This window comes from Dreissena polymorpha, chromosome 4 (genome assembly GCF_020536995.1).
Source record: "Dreissena polymorpha isolate Duluth1 chromosome 4, UMN_Dpol_1.0, whole genome shotgun sequence".
NCBI classification, from domain to species: domain Eukaryota; kingdom Metazoa; phylum Mollusca; class Bivalvia; order Myida; family Dreissenidae; genus Dreissena; species Dreissena polymorpha.
The window spans coordinates 10603943-10627259 of NC_068358.1; the positions used below are offsets into that span (position 1 = coordinate 10603943).

General features: G+C 33.7%; 1 long non-coding RNA gene across 2 annotated transcripts; it reads right to left on the reverse strand.

The window, feature by feature from the left end:
* Positions 1-4: 4 nt before the first annotated feature.
* Positions 5-18172, reverse strand: LOC127877461 (uncharacterized). Of its 2 annotated transcripts, none has more exons than XR_008048449.1 (3): positions 17868-18164; positions 12831-13019; positions 5-37 (listed from the first exon to the last, which is right to left on the reverse strand). It is a non-coding gene; the product is annotated as an uncharacterized LOC127877461 (long non-coding RNA). The 2 variants fall into 2 exon arrangements; XR_008048448.1 differs by lacking the exon at positions 5-37 and adding an exon at positions 5792-6838 and having other exon boundaries at positions 18126-18172.
* Positions 18173-23317: the final 5145 nt, after the last annotated feature.

Here is a 23317-nt window from a genome sequence, read left to right on the forward strand (position 1 = left end):
CATCGCTGTAGTCTCCGCTGATTCCTTCGAACACAATCTGAAAAAAAAATAAACTGGTATAATTCTAAATCATAATCCACTTCACAAAACGATATGAATACATTATGTTGTTTTCAATTGGGAGCAGTGGTCTAATGGTAGGACGCTGGCTTAGGGATCGAGAGGTCTCGGGTTCGAATCCCGCCCTGACCAGTGGAATTTCCTTGAGCAAGAAATGTATCATACATCTGCTCCTCTCCATCCAGGTGTATAAATGGGTACCTGTGAGTCAGGGAAAAAATGTTAAGCGCTTTTGAACGTACATACGGTATGAAAAGGGCGCTATATAAATGTGGTATAAAAAAAAGTTCCGTTGCTTTAAAAAATTGAATAACCTGCCTGTACCGAACTTGTGAAACTTGTCCGCAAATATGAAAATGTTAAAGTGATTCAATTTAAGAAAACTATTTATTTGATGCAATTTGTCTTATAGACATGATATATTTTGATTGAATCTTTATTGTATTCTTAAAACTATATTTATTTTTATTCGTATAAAACATTTATATTATCTTAACAAAGATGGTATTTTCAATTTTCGAACTGAAAGTTTTCATGGCTAAAGGTTAATACTTATAACTTTGACGCTTGCATTTCTCGACGATTGATTACACCACTATATAATCAAATTTACTGTTTAAGTTTCGTATTGACAATGCTGACAGAAAACTTTTAATTGCTTTTATAAATTTAAGACGCAAAATAAAGTTTTCGAAGTATATGACTTTATGCAACGCAGTTATGTTGTTAGGTTGTTTAGTCTATTTGGTTTATTTTATGAATACTCCCATGTTTATTAATATTTTTTAAGACATGAAGTGCGCTTTAACTAACAATCTTATTTGTTCAAGACAAGATTTAATTGACACTTGTTTTGAATCATATTGTTGTGCCTTAAAAAGTTACAAGTGCCATGTTAACCGTACGATCTTTGAGTAGTTTAATTGAAATTATATTGAACAGATGCTATGAGTTTAAACTTCTTATCTACACACATGATTATGAATAAATCTGGATACATATTGACGTTTGGTTGGCCTTAAATCGGCTTTTAAAATGACAGTTCCAAGCCGACGACCCCAGTTTTGTTCATTTTGATTCGTTTCAAGCTTTTTTGTCCTGTGTCTACGTGTATTACTGCTGTCCACATGCCTCAGAAAAGAATCTTTTAGTGGTCATACGAGTGTTATCTTGTTGAAGAAACTGGATGTTACTTTTTATATTGCAAAATACATTTATTACGAATAGAAAGCATTGTTAGTCAACTCACCCAATCTTATTTTGTGCATTGTGCACCAACTCCAAACTTTTTTTATTTTAGGTTAAGTCTTGGATTATATTGACAAACTCGATCATAGGCGCTTAATTACGTTTAATTTATGACATTTATCTTATGCAATAATGTAAACCAAGATTTTGAATAATTAGATATTTCTGCTTGTCATTCCTTACCCTTTTAATAACTCGTGGATGAACGCCGAAGAAGCATTATGCAGTTCTACCTATATTGATTTTTACAAAAAAAACTGTGTGGTCCTGTTTGATGTTTACTACTCTGCAACTCTGTATGAATTGTTGCCAAACGAATATACAACAATGCTTTTACAAAGAATATAACCTAATTGGTACTACGTTTTAATAATTTTAAGAAACAAAGATGCGACTATATGATATCAAGATCCAAAAAAGCGAGACCCTGTTGCGAAATTGCAACAGTTATCTTGTTTTCTAGCCTCTCAAGATTTCGTTCCTGTGTAGCATGTTACCGAGTTTTCTTCTTTGTAATTTAGATGCAGACAGGACGATACATCGAATCGCAAAAAAACGGAACACCGTAATGTGTCGACCACTGGGTAATAATGGGAAGAACACTAGAACATTAGATACGAAAGAGCGAAATCGTGCTGCGGAAAAAATAGATCACGAATCTAGACGGCGAGATCACGATCAGATATCTCGATAGTAATTACGCGCTTTCGCGTCATTATACAGTTTCTCCACGTCATGTGTTTGCGTTTCGCCTTGTCCTTTCAAAGGTAGACAATGCGAGAATATGAAACGAGATCCATGATTTTATTATCGCGATCTCGCATCGCATGTTCGCCAACGAACATACTGGTCCCGTATCATATTCTTTTAGCGTCGCATTAAAATTTCGAAAAAAGCGTTCTGATTTCTCATTGTAGACGTTCAATTTCAAAATAGAGGACGCGAAACCACAATGGGACGGCAAATCACAAATTGAGATTGCGGGATTGCGATTCGAGAAAGCGACGCCACAATGTGAGATCTCGATATTATCAATTTCAATCTCGAATAATGGTGTCGTGATCATGAATGTGAAGAAGTCGGAGATGCGAGATATCGGTTTTATCTTCTCTCTTATTCGGCTTGTTTTCATATGCTATTTCTATGTATGAAGATATTAAATGGAAATGTAATTGTGACTGAATATTACATTTATAAGCCAAGATTGATTTTGAAAGTCCCCTATATAAAAAATAATTTATTTGTATGGTAGGCAAGGAATATTGGGAAAAGTATAGCCTAGTTTAAAACGTAAAACGTTTTGTGTTGTTATGGGATTTTTCTGGTAAATACCGTATTAAACGGATCAGAATCTTCTATCGTATTGTAGTGTTTACCCTCCAGGTTGTATGTTTTGTATGTCGTTTAGATCCGGTAATTTTATCAACAGTCGCCATTTTTGTTACGCTCTTAAACTTGTTCTTATTTACAATATAAGTACATGAAAACAACCTGAAAACTGTTAAAAATAACTTTAGTAAGTAGCCATAGGTAATCTAGACAGTTTGACTGCTACCCTAATGAGAATACTCAAGAGGACCATTTTGTCATGCCATTGGAGGGAAACTCGTGTAAAACTGACTACAACAGAAAAGGTTTTGAGTAAATACAGGTGGTGAACGCAGTAGCAATCAAGATATATCAAGCCAATACGACTTTGAACATTTACCTTTGGATGCAAAAATGTCAGTCATGTTCAAACAAATGAGACATACGGAAAACAAAGTTGATGAATGCTTACAATTGCACACCACAATTCTGTTCATTGAAGGGATTTTAACTGACTATAATTCACTGCTTACACTGCTTGAATATAAATAAATTGACATTGAGGCACGAAGCAGACGGAACAATCTTAGTTTGAGTGGTATCAGTGAACTGTCAAAATGTCACTTCCCAATTCCTCGCTGTACAACTAAATATAACGCAGTGTCCTCAAATTCAGCGAGCCAACGAGTAGGAAAATTTTACTTATGGCGCCACACAGGCAATATTGTTAACTTTTTAGACTACCAGAGCACATTGTTTATCCCGCCTTTGTTGCAAACATTGACCAAATAAAGCTGGGTCGAATAAATTTTCTCCGGTCAACAGGAACTTCAAGTAATGTATTCCTACGCACGCTGTGACGATTAACATGTTCTAATATTTGGCCTATGAAATTTATTGAGACGCATCATGAATGTTATCTTTATATTCGAAATTATCGTTTTTTCTTCTTTAAAATATATATTACCTAACCAGCTTTCCGTATTCATCATTTTTATTTACTTTATTACGCAATTTATGACGTATCTAGTGTGACGTCATTTCTCAGACAAAACATACTATATAGTTTCTCTCAGGATTTTAGGGACACCAATTTTGACATGGTGGTTTTAACAGTATTTTTTTTTAATATTTTTAAAGCATCGAACGAATAATAAACGTATTTCGGATTATGTGTTTGTCATTCATAATTGTTAACTTCGATTGGAATAAAATAATTGGCTACGGCAGGATTACGATTTCGTAAATTAGATACAAATGTCATCAAAAATAGTGTGGTTTAAAATACATTTCCATAATAGAGATGGAAATACATAAAATGGATTTCGACAAAGGGATTGAAGTTCAGAAAATGGATGTGCTTAAATCTATCGTTGTTATTTTAAGCAATGGATTAGAGTTGTCATTAAAGTAAATAAAATTTAGTTTTTGTTTTGCTGCTGCATATTTTTACCAAGAAAAATATCACATTCTCGATTCGTTTTTATTTCTTCTCATATTTTCAAAAGGAAAGTATTTAAAGGAACAGTTTAAAGTGGAACTATATTTGAAGTGACACAGTCGGTAGTTATTCGGTCGTCTGGAATGTTGTATACATGTAGGCTCAATAAGAATAGTAATATTGTTATGTCAATTTATCATTTGTGTTTGATAAAATGTGTCAGCGGCATGTAGCAGGATAAACAGAATACATGGTTGGTGCCGAGATGGAGAAAGTTTATCCGGTTCGGCCGTAAAAAAAAACATAGGGCTCGCTAAAGCTCGCCCTATTTTCTTTTTTTAACCCTCACCGGATAAACTTTCACCATCTCGGCACTAACAATGTATTCTCTATATATACTTTCTCACGCAAATCAGCTACGAAATTTATATTTCAGCATCAACAGAAATTTCCCAAAGGAAATAACACAAGCACGTAAAACCCTTCGGCCTAAATTTAATCAAACCCGAGATGGCAATCCGCGAAGCAAAGTCATAATGATCTTCCCGGTAAAGGTTGTTATGGATGGCAAGGTTATTGAAGATGCTTTTCCTGACTGTAACTTAATACTTCATGAAAACAGGGCCTAAGTTAGTTCATCGGCCTATAGTAATAGAAATTCCCATGCATAGCAAGCGCAAAACATCAGATGTAAGGAAGATAGGCCTTCGTTCAATAGCTTAGCATCCAGCATACTTGCGCCCAAAAATGGAATTATGCGCAGTTGATCCTCAACCGGTGCATAATGCTAATCACGTTACTAGATCCAAGATCACAATCATTGTGTCCTCCGACGGCAATCCACACACGCAGGCACGCACCAATATCGCAAAGAACTCCCTTCCATTCCCAGACGCCAGCCCATCGTATCCAACGAACCTAGGACACTAAATCCAAACAGGACGCTCAATCCAGTAACAAGAGCTCCTTACCACCAACAAATATGAACATCACAAACGAGGCTATCAGTCGACCCCAATAGGCCAGTGAGGGTAGACACAACAATTGAACTGAATCAAACAGAGATACATTAAATATTAGCAGATTAATTAAAAACGCCTAAAATACCCAGAATTTGTAGATGTTGTTAACAATTTCGACATATTTTGCCTTTCAGAAACCCATACAGATATCCATGACATAATAAATTTAAAGAATGATAATTCCTAGCTAAACACAGAGAACAAGAGTATAAGCGAAAATCATGAAGCATTGGAATTTTCGTTAAAGATACACTTACTCCCTTTGTTAAAATCATGATATCATATAAGGAGTATATGCTCTAGATCTCCATTTGTAAAAGTATCACAAAACTTGATGTTAATGTTTCAATAGGTGTTGTTTACATTCCAAATGAAAACTCAAGATATTTTTAACGAGAGGATTTTCAGGCATTCGAAAATGAAATATACCAGAAATGTAATGAAACGAAAAATGTTACCCTTGCAGGTGACATTCACAGCAGAGTTGGAAACATGAACGATTTCATTATTTCAGATCCACACTTAAATGACGTTTTTAATATTGACGAAGTGCTTTCTTTAAGGTATTAACACTCTTATGAGACATGTTGATGTTTTCTTCTTTCTTCGCATATTTCTTAGTGTTGTGGTATTCTGCATGCATAATTACCGTACAATATTTTTTTTTTGACATTTTAAGTTTTCAACCCGCAAAATTATTTTTTTTCAATTTTGTCTGAATCATGAATTTACAAGATTCACTCTCATTAATCTAAATATTGAACAAAAAAACACATTTTATGTATTAAGCGATAAATGCATACTATATACGTATATTAAATGTGAGAAAAGGAATCAAAAGAAAATATAACTTAACAAATGAAGTCATCATCCTTCGGACAACGATAAAAATTGCAATCTCTAGTAACAAGTCTTTTTTTAAATAAATTGTCAAAACAATGGCAAAGGGAAATTACAATTTTTGAACATAAGAATCATCTACAATATATGCTTGAATGAAAAATATAGAAAAACGGGGGTCATACGTGAAAACAATAAGTTGTTTCTATACAATCCATGGAACCCCCCTTTTCCAGAAACGCCATAATGAATTGGAGATTTTTATATTCGATCATTACAGATGAGTTACATGTTCAAAAATCATCAAATAGATGGAAAATCTTATAATAAACTCATAAACATTTTTAGATACAGACATCAAATATCACGTGTGACATGGGGCCTACTCAGTGCAGTAAGATTTGCTAACCTTGTTTGAAATTGCATGTGAAATGCGTTCTTCTATAAAGAAGACTTGAAAATGTGACAAGGAAATAAGAACATTATAAAATAAGTAACACGGCACATTAAATCGTTCAATCATATAAGTTTAAAGGAAAATAGATTTATCAATGAGTAGTGATAACATTAAACTTATTATGACATATTAAGCAAATACATGATTGTCATGGTCATTGTTTGAAGAACTCCGACGGTTGGAATAAGTATCTCCAAAAGCCACTTGGCATTGGTGAGTTTGGGCTTGCCATCTGAGTTATTCATTATGAAAATGTTCTTGAGACCATCCTGGCCATCACGTTCAAAGATCATTCTAAGATGCATGAGGTTGAGTCCAGAACCAGCTAAAATATTTTATATTGTTGCGGCATTGAACACATGACTGTAAACAAGAACACCCAGTGACTGCAACTTCCTTGCTTGGGTTGAATTTGAGTCTATAATATGTGGGGTCTCATTTTCCTCTTTCACATGCATATCACTGAAAAGATAACAACATTGTTCCTTTGAAGTTGATGTTTGCCTAGTTGTTATATTCAGGTAGGTTCATAAGAACTTCAATAAGTTTCAGTCAAAAACAATTATGCACAGTGGCGTAGCCAGACCCAAATTTTAGCCGAGGCAGTATCTTAGGTCATTCTAGGGGGGTCCGGGGGCACGCCGGCACGCCGATATCATAATTTGAAAATTCTAATGTAAACAAAGATTCTTACCACCTGAAACGGTCCCGGATTTAACTCGACGCCGGCCATAGAGAGGAGAATACAATAAAGCCGAAAACGCCAACCACCCGAAGTGTGTCTAGGACCAAAATAGACCCAAACCTGGCCGTAAAACACCCGATTCTAGCTCGGTACGTTGCGATGTCCACCATGATTATAGCATCGAAGTGTACAGTGCGACGCTTTGTTTAATATACGAATTTTCAAAATCAAACAACTATCTTTCTGGAAAATAAGCTGCATAAACGCTGTGTGCAAAAACTCATTCCAACACCGCACATCTCCGGCAAAAACACTAATTATCGTAAATTGTTGTACTACTACTACCCACCTAAGGTACCCCCACCCCTGTCCATATCCCAGCCATCATGTTTTTCAAATCCCGTTTGTTCATATTACCGGAAGTTTATAATCTACTTCATAATCTCGCTTTGGTATAGTGTTCGCATTGTATTTTTGTATACTTGGGTGAAATAAAAGATGTGTTCTGTTCTGTTTTGGGAAATGGCTTTTGTTTATACTGCATCGTTGTTTACTGCACTTAGCGTGTGAAAAGATACACGGACTTTTTTAAATTAAATAAATAGGTATATCCCTAATTATTTCAATGAATGAATACACAGGATATATTTGTTTATTTGAGGGTAAATATTGTAAAATTATTTTCTCAGTTAAGTAAGAAGATAACTATTTTTCAAGAGCGCTTGCGGTATTCGTTTAGAACTTGGGATAAACCTAACTCTGTGAATAATCATTTTTCGTTAATTCACGACATATGTTGGTTTTTGTCAGATAATTTTTCTAACATCTACTTGTAGGTCGTTTTTAATACAGATTCAGTGTGACTTAACATGCTATTAAATATAGTATATAAGATTCAATCTGTACCACAAATCATAAAACTGTTGATTCGCTCGTAAAGATGTTGATTAAGATAAAAAGGGATTCTCAGATATGTGGGCGGCTTGAACTCATACCAGCGAATACTACTGTCCCTATTAAGCAATGTGCATGCTACCTATGTTTAAAATACATTAAATTGCCAAGAGAAGCAATGTCTGCATATTTTATGGATTAAAATTATTAATGGTGATACGTCGAAACGATTATATTAAACGGAAAGGTCAGGTAAACAATTATTTGAAGTAGAGATCGTTTTGTGCCAAGCAAAAGTTCAGTTGCTATGAATAAAATTGACCGAACTTAGTCGATTGCGAATATGCATCCAAAAGGCACGATTACGGAGTTAATCGTGTGTTTCCACGTTTTCCACCTAAGTATTCTTGTTCGGTCGAAATAACGATAACGGGATGCGAGATTTTAATTATAATATACTGATCTCGCATCTTTGTTTCGCTATCTCGAATCGTATTCTCGGAATATTGCAGCATTACATTACGACGTCGCATCATAAAATCGTGCTTTCGTATCTTGTTTTCGTGCCCTTGTAATCATGAGGTCGATAGTGCGAAATCAGGATGTTAGGTTAAAGGAATAATAGATTATAATTGCGGATTTGGGGGATAGAGAGTAGAATACAACTTCTGTTTTAGTTATGTTAAAATTAAAAAAATCACTGTTTTGCCTATTTATTGATTTAGAAGTGATCATGAAATAGTGTGGTTTTTATGTCATTCTTGTCGGTAATGCACTATATTAGAAAACAGTCTTAATAAAGATAAACAGGCCCGATCAAGAATCGGATATGCACTTTACCTACATTAAGCATAACACAAATGACGGATCGCAGAGTCCTGATGTACTGATGACCAGACTTCCACATAGTTTAATTTGTTCGAGCTAAAATATGGTACCTTCGTTTCCAAATTGACTGAAGGCTTTGTTGACCTCACAGTACACAAGTCATTGAGATTTTCGTTTATCATATGATTTTCATATGTGTTTGAACATATCGTTAGATTTATAGAATATTGAATTTAAATTTAAAAACATGATACATTATAAATTCATTTGTACGTAAGTAATTAAACAAACGTTTATGTTTAAATACTAATCAAATACTATCCACGCAGCTTATGTAAGAAACAAGCCTAAAGTTCGATGCTATAAACTGTTTTCCCTTTTCTAATGGTGGTAAACCATTATCCTCTTTCCAATAATTATGAAAGAGATCTTCACTAGTAGGCCTATTTAAAATTATTAAAAATGGTTTGGCTAATAATTTAGCTGATTCACGAAACATTGTGTTATTGCTTTGTTTAACTTGTTTTATCAAAAAGGGGTTATGGTTGACTGCTTATTAGTATCATTCGTGGTTGAAAGTGGACAAAAGAAGTATTTTGAGAGTTAATGCGGTATATTATTAAACTCATTTTAACTGTATTTTACTAATATTGTTACAGGTGTCCAATACTGACAAGGATTCGACGATTTGCTTTCAAATACGCATTTTTCAAAAGAATTGAAAACAAATCTCTTTTGCATTGTGATTCATATTACACGGAGTAATTCTCAGTTGCATATATGTTACCCAGTAACAATGTTTTTTGGAATTTAGAGCTTCAAGTCTTTTGTAGATCTTGCTGAAGAGATATTTTTCGAATAATAAAATTATACAAGTTTCAGCCAGTTTTACTTATTATTATCATGGAGGAAAACATGTAGGATGATGACTGTTGAAAATTAATGTTTTAAAATCAAATGACTTTTTTCTTTTAGCGTACCTTCAGATAAAAATTACCATTCGTGAGAACAAATCGCGTCATTTAATTTGTACACGTCAGCGTGATTAAAAAATTGAATCTAAAGATGTGTTATTGAACTAGAAATAGCAATAGGGTCGATCAAAGTGCTAGACTGTGCAGTTACACTGAGAAGTTACTCGTGTGGGACCATTGTTTTTCATGTTGAAAATATTGTTAAAGGTTAAAATATCTTTAAATCTATTATTATACGGATATTAGTATAAAGTTTTTGCGTATGCTTCTAATATTCTGTATAATCGATAGAACACAATCGTACTGTGAAGGTATTAATTAAACTGCCCGGCATTTGTTTCTATATCCCCAGGTAATAAGAGAAACATGATGAAATGGTAGTGGCTGAACATGCTATATAGGGCATATTGTGTATCATTTGAAACCCGGATAATTATACGTGACAGTTTATAGCCTAAGTTCTTAATTAAGTTTAGCATTAAAGTCGTAAAATTAAATGAGCATAATATGCAACTAAAGATGTTGCGCGTATAAATAATAACACATGTATTTGATTTAATACGTGATATAGTATGATAAATCAAACAAAAACACATATTTTTTCTGTCCTTTTTTATCAACCTTTCGGCTTACGCCTTTTTTATATTTAATACGTGACGCGCAGTTCTATTACAGCAACATAACTGAATTAAGTGTATAATATATGGCCGTACAGGAAACGTTCCGATAGACGATAAAAAGTGCAGGTCTATCACCTGCCGGTAAAAGTAAAATAAGGAGAATTAAAACCGAACCATCGGCAACTGTCAATACCTAATAACATATTGGTGTGGGAGTGGGAAAGTAAATAAACATCAGGCACTAAAAAGTACACATAAAACAGTAAAACTCATACAAGGAAAAATAATAATTAAAGATAATATGCATGAATAATTTCAATTAGCTGCCAGACTTCTCACAATACACTCTTTCAAAAAGAAATAGTCAAACAAATATGAGAGAACGTAATTTCGGTAAAAAGTGAAGTTCGCAAGGTACAAACTTTCACACACAATCTTGGGATTGCCGAGTTAGTATGGTATATAAACATAGCATAGTTTTGCGGCGTAAATGCATAAGGTACATTGTCAGTTGTGTGAAAATTTAAAAACAGCGACGAGTATCAGTCGGCTACAGGACACACAAAAAATCCCCGTTAATAGGATGACTAATAGAACGGTTAACAGGAATCGAAGCTGCACATTTACTGTATCAACGGGCTGATTTGCAATAACGGATAAGGAATGAACGTACTTAAAATAAATGTTTGAAGCGGCTAAGATCTGAAATCATTTATTTAATACTTAGATTTCATATATTTGGCATATAGTAAACCGTAATAACAGCAATATAGTTTAAATATAAGTTACCAATCTCAAAATGTTATAGTAGATTAGAAATAGTAAAATATTTTATACGAATTAATCTGTCATAAAAAAGAACGGCATGTCACTTCTCCTAGATTTCAAACAAACAGCCTCCAACGGACATTACGAGTAAGTAAATAGCACACACGTTATGTTTTGAGACGCATTTAAGGAAAGTGCGCAGTTGGACAAGATGAACGTTCGTGTTACGGATGGAATCCAAAGCATCAGTATCTTTGATGAGAAATGTCCCCTTGGTTTCTTGACATCAGTCCACGGCAATGTCCGCCTATCACACGTGTTGACAATAGATCGATAGCTTACCCCCACGTTCGAGTTATCTGGCCTAAACGAAGAGCTTTGGCCAGTCTTTGTTCAAGGATCTTTGACATAGTCACCAGTGCTTTTGAATTAGTAAATTTGACGATGGCAAGGATGATTCGGGACGTTTTGGACGTAGTCTTTGGGCACGATCAATGTCAGTTAGCTGAGGCTGAAAGTTGATGGCCTTAGCCTTATTCAAGTGTTTTTGTTCTATGTGATTGGGATTACCTGTATCGCCCGACAGCCCAACTAGTTATATGATCATACGACACCTTTAATGTCCCAGATCGTTATGGGAACGATTTGTTTATTTAATTATGTTTTGTAGTGTGGCGTTCTCCTGATTTAACGAATTTACTTCAGTTATCTGCTCTGCAAGTTCTTAATTTAAAAACCCGTATGACTTCGACACCCATGTCAACATACAATAATAAGTTTTCAATTGTTTGACATGCTTCCTTGCTCGTAATCGTGATCAAATTTGGTTACGTTAGATGTCGCTATGGCGAACAAATCACTTAAAAAAACGAGTTCCATCCTGAATCAGCACTAAAGCAGCGTTCACGGTCAGAATCAATGTGACATAACTATTTGATTCTCTATAAACAGTATTTGATGATCTTTTACGAGGTTGGCATTTGTTGCGTTCATGTGTTGGTGGATGGGGTTTAACCATTTCAACATAAACCACATTTCCATCATAATTTGAAGAACAATACAGTTTTTTTATTCTGCTCAATCACGACGTCACGACGGAATTAATTTGTTCACAGTTTTGAGATGCAAATATCCGTACGCCTCGGGGTACTTAAAACGTATAAACATATTTTATAAATCTTCTTATAAAATCAGCGACTTATCACAACCAGAACCTTGACCGGATCAATCATTCGATGTCGACATTAACATGCTTAGACGCGAGATTGCAGTGCAATATCGTAATATTAATATTGCGATCATGCATCGTTACCTCGCGTGCTCGCATCGCGAATGCGCGTTATGCTAATTAAATCCAGAGTCAAAAAAGGCGAAACGAGGATTGGTCCAAGCGGAACACTGTATCTAGAAACAATAATCATTGTTTCTACATTAAACCAATTAGGACAATCAGAATTTAAAACGAAATTTTACACAAAATACAATTGATATAATTTCTATTCCTATAAAAATGCACATTAAATATTTTCAAAATAGGTTTATGTAAGTGCGAGCATAGCATACATGTTTTATTTTATTTTTGGCATGTATTTTTTTTATTGTGTTTCTTGTGATGTTTGTTTTAAAAGACAGAATCAGGTGCTTCTACATGTGAATGAGTCGTAATAATGAGATACAAATCACACCTGATAGTTTCCAGTTGGGAATATGGTAAACTTCGCTTGTTTCCATTGGTCACCCTGGTTTCCTGACAGTGTCCATGCGGGTGATCCACGATTATTTGTATGGCCAGAGGCAGTCACATAAACATTTAGTGTTTTGATAGTCGAGCCGTACATGGAATACCAAAACGTCAGGCATTGGATTCCTGAGCCCTGTTTGAATCAATAAGGAACAAATTTAAATACAAACAAATCGATTGTCTCAAATCACTAACTTTTTACAAGATTTGCTAATGTATTAAATTTGGTATAATAAATTATTGTAAAGGAAATAATAATATAAGTATTATAAATATATAACAATTTTATTGAAAAGCTGCGTCGAACATTTCTGTTTCCATTTTATGCAATGCATTGAAAAATAATCATAATTTAACTGCACAGAAAGATCATCATGTAAAGGCCTCAGTAGTTTTTGAAAGTTATGTTAGCTTTAACAATACCAGTGAATAATGTATAAAAACAGGGACCTATACACACGAAGGGTTGAGCAACCTCGCGATATCCCGTTTCAGAGCGCAAAATAAACTGGTGAGCGAGATTGGATAATCTCGATCAATTAAACGATACATGTATCGACCATGCGTCTAAGTGATATCGATTGCGAGCGATTTCGCTCATTTGTGTTGTATTTTGTTTCTTAATAATCCACTTTTGTTGTTAAATAAATATTCGTTCATCTTTGCGTTGTTTGTCCTGTAAATAAATAATTAGTCTTATTATCACACAGTATGCTAAACGGAACCCAATAACGGGATCCGTTGACGAGTAAAAGTACCATTTGTTTCCTGGGGTTTCAATTGCAATTGTAAATCGCACGTATCTGCTTGTACAAAAGACCGGCCTTTTAATTAATTATTAATAATACTCTGCTGTGTCTAAAATATCGACATTATCAATCCCTGTCAATTGCATACAATTCAAAATGTATAATTGTTCTTTATCATCCGAGACAACGAAGTTTCGCATGCCATGTATCACTCCTTCTGAACATCATATCCATGATAGTACTGAAAAAGTCTTCCAGATTTCGTGTTCAAGTATTGAAAACAAATCAGCAGAATTTGAAGGCAAGAATATTCAGAAAAGTCTTTTATCTGTTATTTCTCATTATAAATCGGTAACAAAACAATATATGATATTCGTGTTTAATTATCAATATCATTATTTTCTCATAATGTACAGAATATACACATTTACTTGTTAACATACAATATACATAATTGTTTGCAAACAATTTTTTTACAAACATGAAATCCGTGATTATTGTAAAATTTAAATAATTGAGTCACTGAAACATACAAATTAGTACATGCATGATCGGTAAACGTGGTTTTATTTAATTTAAGAGTATGTGTAACGATAAAATCATTTTACTAAGTGTAATCAGCAATCATTGTTGTATCCATTAAGTTAAAGAAAATAGTTTTTTCTGAATCCATAACATGTGAAAAAAACACATTTTTAAACAAGATTGTGAACAAGTAACAATTTGAAATAGAACTAAATAATATGACTAACAATTTTCTATTTATTATTTCAACAACAAAAGAGTAAGGTTCCTGCTGACATGGGGATGCAGTAGATTTAGTACATTTATTTTAAAGCCACAGCTATACAAAAAAAGCTAATGAAAAAATAAATACCAGATCAATTTTTTAAAACAAGTTTGGACATTTTATATTTATCATGAGTTCTGGTAATACATTTTTGATGAACATAATCAAAGATCTAAAAGTCACTTTTGAGTGAAGCAGAGATATTCACTGCTGGTTCATATGTTCATTTGTGAAAAAACCTCAACAGTTTAAATAAATCAATTGAATATTTAAAACTAATTCAGATTAAAGTTTATTTTGTCTTCGGTCTTCGGAAAGGTTTTTTAAGTTTGTTGTCGCCACTGCTATATCTAGAATTCTAGTACACATGAATACAGAAACATCTTCTTAGTGCTGGGATGGTCGAGGTACGACCCAGGCAAAGAAAGGAATCAAATTTCGGTATTGAATCAGTATCAGTGTCCTTGGCAAAGATGTGATCACCCATGTATGTCAGCACTATTTTAAGTTCACAATGTTATAAAAGCGTTATCAGTTCTAAATGTGGAAATGACCTGGGTTTGTACAAGTGAGTTTCGCTGGCGTAATGACTTTTTTCTTGCGCGGTCTAACTTTCCGTTTAAAGAGCAAGAGACCTTGTTTCGCCTCTTTAAAGCGCACTGAAAAATATAAAACAAGATGAATGTAAAACAGAAGTTTAGCAATAGAACTATATTAATTAAGTCAAAATGCCTGCTATTGAAACAAAAGATAGATAGATAAATAGGCTAATAGAACGGTACAAAATTATTCACATGTTTGTTTGTTTGTTTCTTCTTTAGTCTGTCATTAGTGCTGAAGAAATCAATTATTTTATAAATAAAACACGTTTTACTGTTAAAGACTATTATATCACACGAGTATTTGCTGCTTATCAAACAATTTCAGGTCATGCTGTTCGCGTTCTAAGATGTTTGTAAATAGTCCCAAAATCCAGTTCTCACAAAGTTTCTAGAAAAAAACCTTCCCAACAAAAAGGCACAGACGATTATTTAAATGAATTATTGGAACCGTTAGCGAATAATTAATTTGCAAATCAGAATTAAGGTGTTCATATGTTAAAATGCTAGACATTAGAAGTTGAAGGTAAAGCTTTTTATAACAGAGCCTTATAAAAAGACCACCGACATATGCAAAACACTAATGAATTTGCCTCTCTTCGTTGAGCTTTTAAAAAGTTATGACTAAGTCACTTTTCATAATGCAAATAAAAGTTGCACCACACAATTTATAACATTGTAACATATGGGAAACTACCAACATGTTAAGTATAGAGCTTGTAATGACGGAGCATTTTAGAAAAGCTTCAACACCAATACATGGGACAGAAGGTGGTTTGAAAATAAAAAAATGATTACTATACTTCATTTTTTATCTCATTCAAAGTTATGTCTTTATGAAAAATGTACGTAAATAATGCACCACACATTGTATCAACATGTATTTTTTTTAAATATCAACATGTTTAGTAAAGTATTTGTAATTACAGAGGCTATTGACAAAAACTTCAACATACGGTAATGGAACAGAAGGTATTTAAAAAAAAACTTCTCTAACCTTAAGCAAAGCTACCAGTTAAAAAATATATAAAGACAATTTCCAACACACAATGCATCAAAGTTAAACATTTGTATAAATACCAACATGTATCGTGTGTAGCTTGTAATCACCGGCCTATTGAAAAATGCTTAAGCATATTTTAATCGGATTCATAGTTTACAGGTAAGTTCCTGACCAGACTGCATGCATGCGTAGGCTGGTCTAGAGCTACGATGGCTGCCTTTAGGTGCTTAAAATATTTTAAAATGACCAATATTCTACTTTCTTTGAGCAAATAAATGTTTTAATTTCCAAATAATGCAACTTAAGTTGCACCACACAACCCATTGAATTGTAAAATGTGTAAAGATACCAAAATGATATAAATAGGGCTAGTATTGACAGAGACATTCGAAAAAAAGCAACGACAAATTTAATGTATACAAAACCGATAACGGTTTAACAATGAAAAAAATGACTATAATTGTATCGTCTTTGAGCTTATACAAAAATATGAGTTTGTAAAAAATGCATATTTAAGATGCACCACACCATGCATTTAAGTGTCACATTTTTAATGATACCAACATGATTAACATTGGTCAATGATTGACCGAGCCTGCTGAAAAAAGCCTTGGCATATGTATATAAAACTGATAGTGGTAAAACAATAAAAAATGACTAAAATTGTATCATCTTTGAGCGAATACAAAACGCCTTTGCAATTTATGCCAATTAAGTGTGCACCACACAATGCATTGAAGGGAAACATTCGCAACAATAAAAACATGATTAATTTAGTGCTAGTATTGACTGAGCCTTTCCAAAAAAAAGCGACATATTTTTTTTCAAATTGATAGTATTTACAAAATTTAAAAAAACGAATAAAATTGTATTGTCTTTGAGCTAATACAGAATTATAAATTTGCAAATAAATGCAAATTAAATTTTGACCACATGTTGCATTGAAATGTATCGTTTGTAAAGATACCAACGTGATTAATATAGGGCTAGAACTGAGCCTTTCGAAAAAAGTCGCGACATATGTTGATCAAAATGATAGTGGTTTAAACCGTTACAAAATAAAAAAATGACTAAAATTGTATTGTCTTTGAGCTGATACAAAATTATGAATTTGCAAATAATGCAAATTAAATTTGCAACACACAATGCATTGAAATGTAACGTTTGCAAACATACCAACATGATTAATACAGGGCTAGTATTGACTGATCATTTCGAAAAAAGCTGCGTCATATAATGATCCAATTGATAGTCTTTACAAAATGAAAAAAAATGAAAAAATGTATGGTATTGGAGCTAATACAAAATTATTAATTTGCACAATAATGTAAATTAAATTTTCACCACACGATGCATTGAAATGTAACGTTTCTGAGAATAACATTATGACTAGTATGGAGCTTGATTTGACCGAGCCTTTTGAAAAAAGCCATGAAATATGTTAATCGGAATATGGAAGTGAATAAAACACATAGCCGGTAAGTGTACAATTTCGACAACTGCCAAGATTATAAAGGAGGAGCTTGTTTTGACAAGTTTATTAAATTACTCCCTTCATAATTAAGAAATAAAGACTTGAGAAAGCAGATGTCTTTGTTGAGGTCAAAATATTAATCATAGTATATCTCACAATGTGTATATTAAGTTTGTGTAACTAAACCGATTTTTCATAAAAATAAAATCAGATTACCGCTATCTTATGTCACTACAACGTATACAAGTGTAATCACGCAGAACAGTTTACTCTTCATGTTTGCTTTATTTCGCATGTTTTGGCGAAACTACCCACCGTTGTTTTTACATAAGTAAATATAAATAAGATGTCTCAAATTCAACAAACCTTTGCAATGAATACTTCTTTGTTGGCAACACTTGGTTTATTGACAATCGTAATCTGACTGTATCGCTTTGTCACGATCTCGGTCTGTCAAAATGGCGGCTTTGAAATGTCGCCTTCTTGCGCGAAATCGTTGGGTCGCCAGTCTCGTTCCGTTTTGCGCGACAGCGCGCAAGCTTGTTCTTCGTATAATTAAAGTTGAACATCCCTTTGTTTGTATAGGTCCCTGATAAAAACAATAACATCAACCAATCCAACTACTTTTAGATGATACGAAGGGCTGATCAACCGCGCAATGGCATTCGGATATCTTAGAGAAGTCTCAATGTACATGTAGTGACCAGTACTCTTTCCCGTGGTGTGGTCGTTATTCGGTCCGGTATCGGCAGATGTGGTGTGTCCACTGTACCAAATCCAATCAAAGTTGTCCGTTTTGTCCTGTGTGTAGCCACAGAGCGTGCTCTGGTCGAAGTCGCACTCAGTGGGATTGTCTACATGAAAAATAAATCACCAAAGCTTAAAATATACATAAACATATAATTTTTAAAAAGTGAAATTGTGAAATTTTAGCTGCATTGAAATTGTAAACACCTTATTATGGCATGCTCTGGTCGAAGTGGCATACAGAGAGATTGTCTGATTGAAAAATACGTCAACACAGCTTATGAATATACATATACATAGAATTAAAGTAAAGTTGTGAGACATAGACAAATATTCCATGGATATTTATTTTGCTCCTTAAACTTAAACACAACTACTGTCCAAAGTCCAGTAATATTATAATCAACACGATACTAGCGAAACCGTTAACGTGCTTCGCCCGTGATAATTAGAAATTGTGAAACTACATTCCTGTTTGTATTGTGTGTATTTGCTTCCTTATTATACAAAAATCGACTGTTTATACATGTATACCAATTTAACAATAGACGCTAGTATGTAATATAAGGAAATATGCGTAATTTAGACAGGAAAAGTTCAGCTATTTACCGACGGAGTGTAACTTATAAATGACATTTTGGCCTATCTGCTTTATAGTACATGGATTCAACTTAGGGATGTATATTTATAAATGACATATAGGCCTGGGGCTTGGGTTTTCAATGTAACGATGAGGAAATTTGTATGGATAAATAAATAAATAAATTGACCAAACGACCACACCATTAAATCGTTGTTTGTACAAACATAAGGCCAAACAACGAAATTGTTATTTTTGTAAATAACTGATTTTCTTATGTTCAAATGGTAATGTTCAAATAATCGTTACGTTACATCCTTATTATGACATGCTCTGATCGAAGTCAGACACAGTTGGGCTGTCGGATGGAAGAATAAAGCATCAAAGCTTGACAATATAAAATTATTCATAAAATGAAATGTCAGTTGCATCTCTACTTGAGACAACCGATCAGATTATTTTATCCTTTATTGCTTGCAACTATAAAACGGGCATAATGATACATATTACATCTTTCAGAAATCGGAATAAAAACTACATGTGCATTTTATGAAATATCGCCCAACTGCAGACACTTAAAAAATGGGTTTCGGCAGTTATATTTGTGGCAAAAGCAAGGTGCTTCAACGCTCCAGAACGTTCATCTGTCAACGAAGTTCACCAAACTGCATACCTGCATAATATGATACAGGAAATAACAACAAAAGGTATGAAGGTGATTCCTATTCGGTTTTCATACCAGAAGAGGAAAGGGGCTCTTCAGAAAAAAAGCAATATTTTTAAATGATCCAGTGGAATGTAACCTTATGTTAGTTTTTTGCTGCCAGTAACAAATATGAATGGATCACATAGGAAGTGATTGACAGACGGACATATATTATTTAAAAACTTAAGCTTCAATAATAATATATTAAGTGATTTTTGAGTTATCAAGCGATGAAGTTTTTGATTTCTTACTAGTCACAGCGACCTGACCTATGACGTCTTTTGACAAACTTAAATCGTGACACTAACATTCAAATGTATGCGTGCACCAGGTTTCATGTAAGAACTTCCACAACTCTTTGATAAATTGCAGAAACAACTATTGCTGAAGCTCTGACAAACGAGATATTGCTCGGTGTGTGAACCAATATCCCTTTCTGGTGAAAGCGGTAGGGAAATACAAACAACTGATCTGCTCTGCTTTTAATAAAATTGTATTAAAGACATTACGATGAGTCAAGAACATTGTTTTTCTATCCAGGGACGCTTTCCTCAAATAGTGAATAATTGTAACAATATCTGGGATAAAATAGAAAACGCCCTTGTTGTCACATAGAATGATAGAGAACAGAGATTATTTGTGTAAATCTTCTCCTGGCACTCAGCTCTGATCACGGCTGCTTAGGACTTTTTATTTATTTTTATTTGTGTTTGGTTTTTTTTTTATTAATTTATTGAAGATGTAACTTTAAATGCATTCGATTAAAAAAGCTTAAAATTTTGCTTGAAATTCTTGATGACATTCATGGACTGCTGTAAACAAAAGATCTGTCATCCGACTTTTGGATGGACACAAATCGTCTTATCATTCAATTCATGGTAGAATTAGCAGGGGATATGTTACTCCTCATATGACAAATATTGTTCAAAACTGTTTTGTTTTTTTTGTTTCTTTTATGTAGATATATCTTTCTTACAAAGATTGTGCTATTAAGTAGTATATTGTTAGTATATGTTATTTTTGCCATCAGCTGAATAAAGAAATCATATTTTAGAAGCTTATACAAGGTAGAATGTTCTGTTATCAAAAATGGTCATAATAAGAAGACATATATACATTGCAAGATGGTATAAGACGACTGTATACTCAAACCATAAACGGGATAAAACTGATACAAAACTGATAGGTTAACTAACATCGCAGAGTAATTTTAAAAGCAAACATAAAGAGAGATACAGATAAAGAGAGATATGGTTAACAAACCCCGTACAAGTTAATCATATTAATCAGATAATAGTCTTCAACGTCAATGATAGTTTACGATATATGAAAGTGTATTGCGGCTTTAAGATAAATGCCTTTTTTAATGTTCTGCGGAGTTTAATGTTGAAGACATCCGTGGATACCTACCACAGTATTTAATCTAAAAATGTCTTGATATACAAACGGACAAAATATATATTCATGGTATATTTAGCTTGAATCGGATACTAATGTATCACACGCTGTACTTTGAGTGTTAATAAGGAAATAATACAGTAACAACATGTTAGTAAACAAATAAAAAAATGTTTAATATTGACCTCCCTTATCGTGATGTCTACGATTTTCCTTTGTTAGCACTACCGGAGATGATTTATCTAATACAGCAGCCAGCATGCGTTTCATATGTATACATGAATTATTATTCGTTTTAGTGCATATTCTACCTGTCTCTTTGTTTATAGCTCTTAATTTCGCGACTAAGGGTAAGTCAGTTTTTGCGCATGCGATATCTTCACTGTTACATTTCAACAGACAATTAATTGGATAACAATAATTCACTGTTTTTTTTTGCAACCACAGCATCGGCTCAAGCGCAACTATTAAAAACCTTAATGTTAACTGCTTGTTATCGACCTTTGTTCATCTAGTACGAGATTTTAATGTTTCCGATAAAGTAAATTAAATCAAATCAATGTCGTCCTTATAAACAGCGGGACATTTATGATTCGAGTAATTGTATTGTTATTTGTGATTTTAATTATTAATTTTCTTGTCTTAATGTTTGTTTTAGCATGCAAATCATGCATTGAAATTCCAATTGTGTAAAATTAACAGCACTTATCTGGGTAAAGTATGAAAAGCTACACACTCATAATTCTTCCTTATCAGACATAAATTTACTTGTCAATGCGTTAGCTATCACTGAGCCGCTGAGGAGGTACCCATGTAGATTAATATTATGTGACCCGTTGATGAGGTAACCACGATGAGTAACATAATGTTTACAATGTTTTGAGGGGTTTTGTCTACATGTAACTAACCATTAACATTTCTTGCAGACGTTCTGAACTTCTAATAATATGTTTTTATTTAAATTGTCGAATTACAGAAGTTATGCGTGCTAAATTAAATTGCTGCTTAATTAAATGCATGACTTTGACATTTGTTATTAAAAATACAACACTGGACTATACATGCAGCGCAAAAGTAAACATAAAAATCATGGATGGATGGATGGATGGATGGATGGATGGATGGATGGATGGATGGATGGATGGATGGATGGATGGATGGATGGATGGATGGATGGATGGATGGATGGATGGATGGATGGATGGATGGATGGATGGATGGATGGATGGATGGATGGATGGATGGATGGATGGATGGATGGATGGATGGATGGATGGATGGATGGATGGATGGATGGATGGATGGATTGGATGGATGGATGGATGGATGGATGATGGATGGATGGATGGATGGATGGATGGATGGATGGATGACGGACGGACGGACGGACGGACGGACGGACGGATGGATGAGTTTTGGTTGGGTTTGGATGGACGGACGGACAGATGGACGAACGGAAAGCCAGACAGACAGACAAGAAGACAGACAGATTATTTATATAGTTTGTTTGTGACTCTCGCATATATGAACAACTCATCGTAAAAAAAAATCAATAAACATAAATACACATTCGTCAAAATAACAACAACTTTTTATGAATGTATTCAAGTATATGAATTTAGGGGGAATGAAATATGTTACATAAGGCTCTTGATATTTTCACAAAAGTTAAGTGAATGTTCAAAAAATGTTATTGATTGAAAAAATATACACTTAGCTATTATAAGCAAAATTTCAATTTAGGCAAAAAGATATTGTCTCATAAAGCTATATATTTGCGGTTCGAAGTTTAGTTTTCTGGTCTGATCCAACAATTGTAAATATTAAACATTCTTTATACTTGTAAGTCACACGATCTTATTACCACATGTCCGTTGGTATAAATCCGATTTATATAAGCAAATCTCCGTTTTGCTGTCATCTTAACTTCTATCTCTGGATACATATCTTAAAATGTACATAACATAAAGACCCGGTTGTTATGCATACAATTCCGCGATATATCGTTCGTTTGTCGCATTGTTGACATCAGGTCGTGTGTTGGTTTGACTATACTTTTTCAATGCGTTAGAATAATTGCATTGTTTGTTCTCATTAATGTTTTATCGTTTGATACCACCGTACCTATTTGCGGTATTTCCACATATTGTCATTGGAAAATTGTCGAGTTGACCAACACATATGCAACAAAATCCGATTTGTTAAATGACCAACAAAACCAAAAAAATGAGCTAATTGTATATCAATAGATAATGCAATTAAGAGTATGCTCCATATTCAAACCTACATTCAACATAGCTAAATTCAATGAAGCGCATTTGCGATTTGTGACAAATCCGTATAATCGAGTTAAAGAAGAACCTTATTCTAGGCTTCTGAAACGAA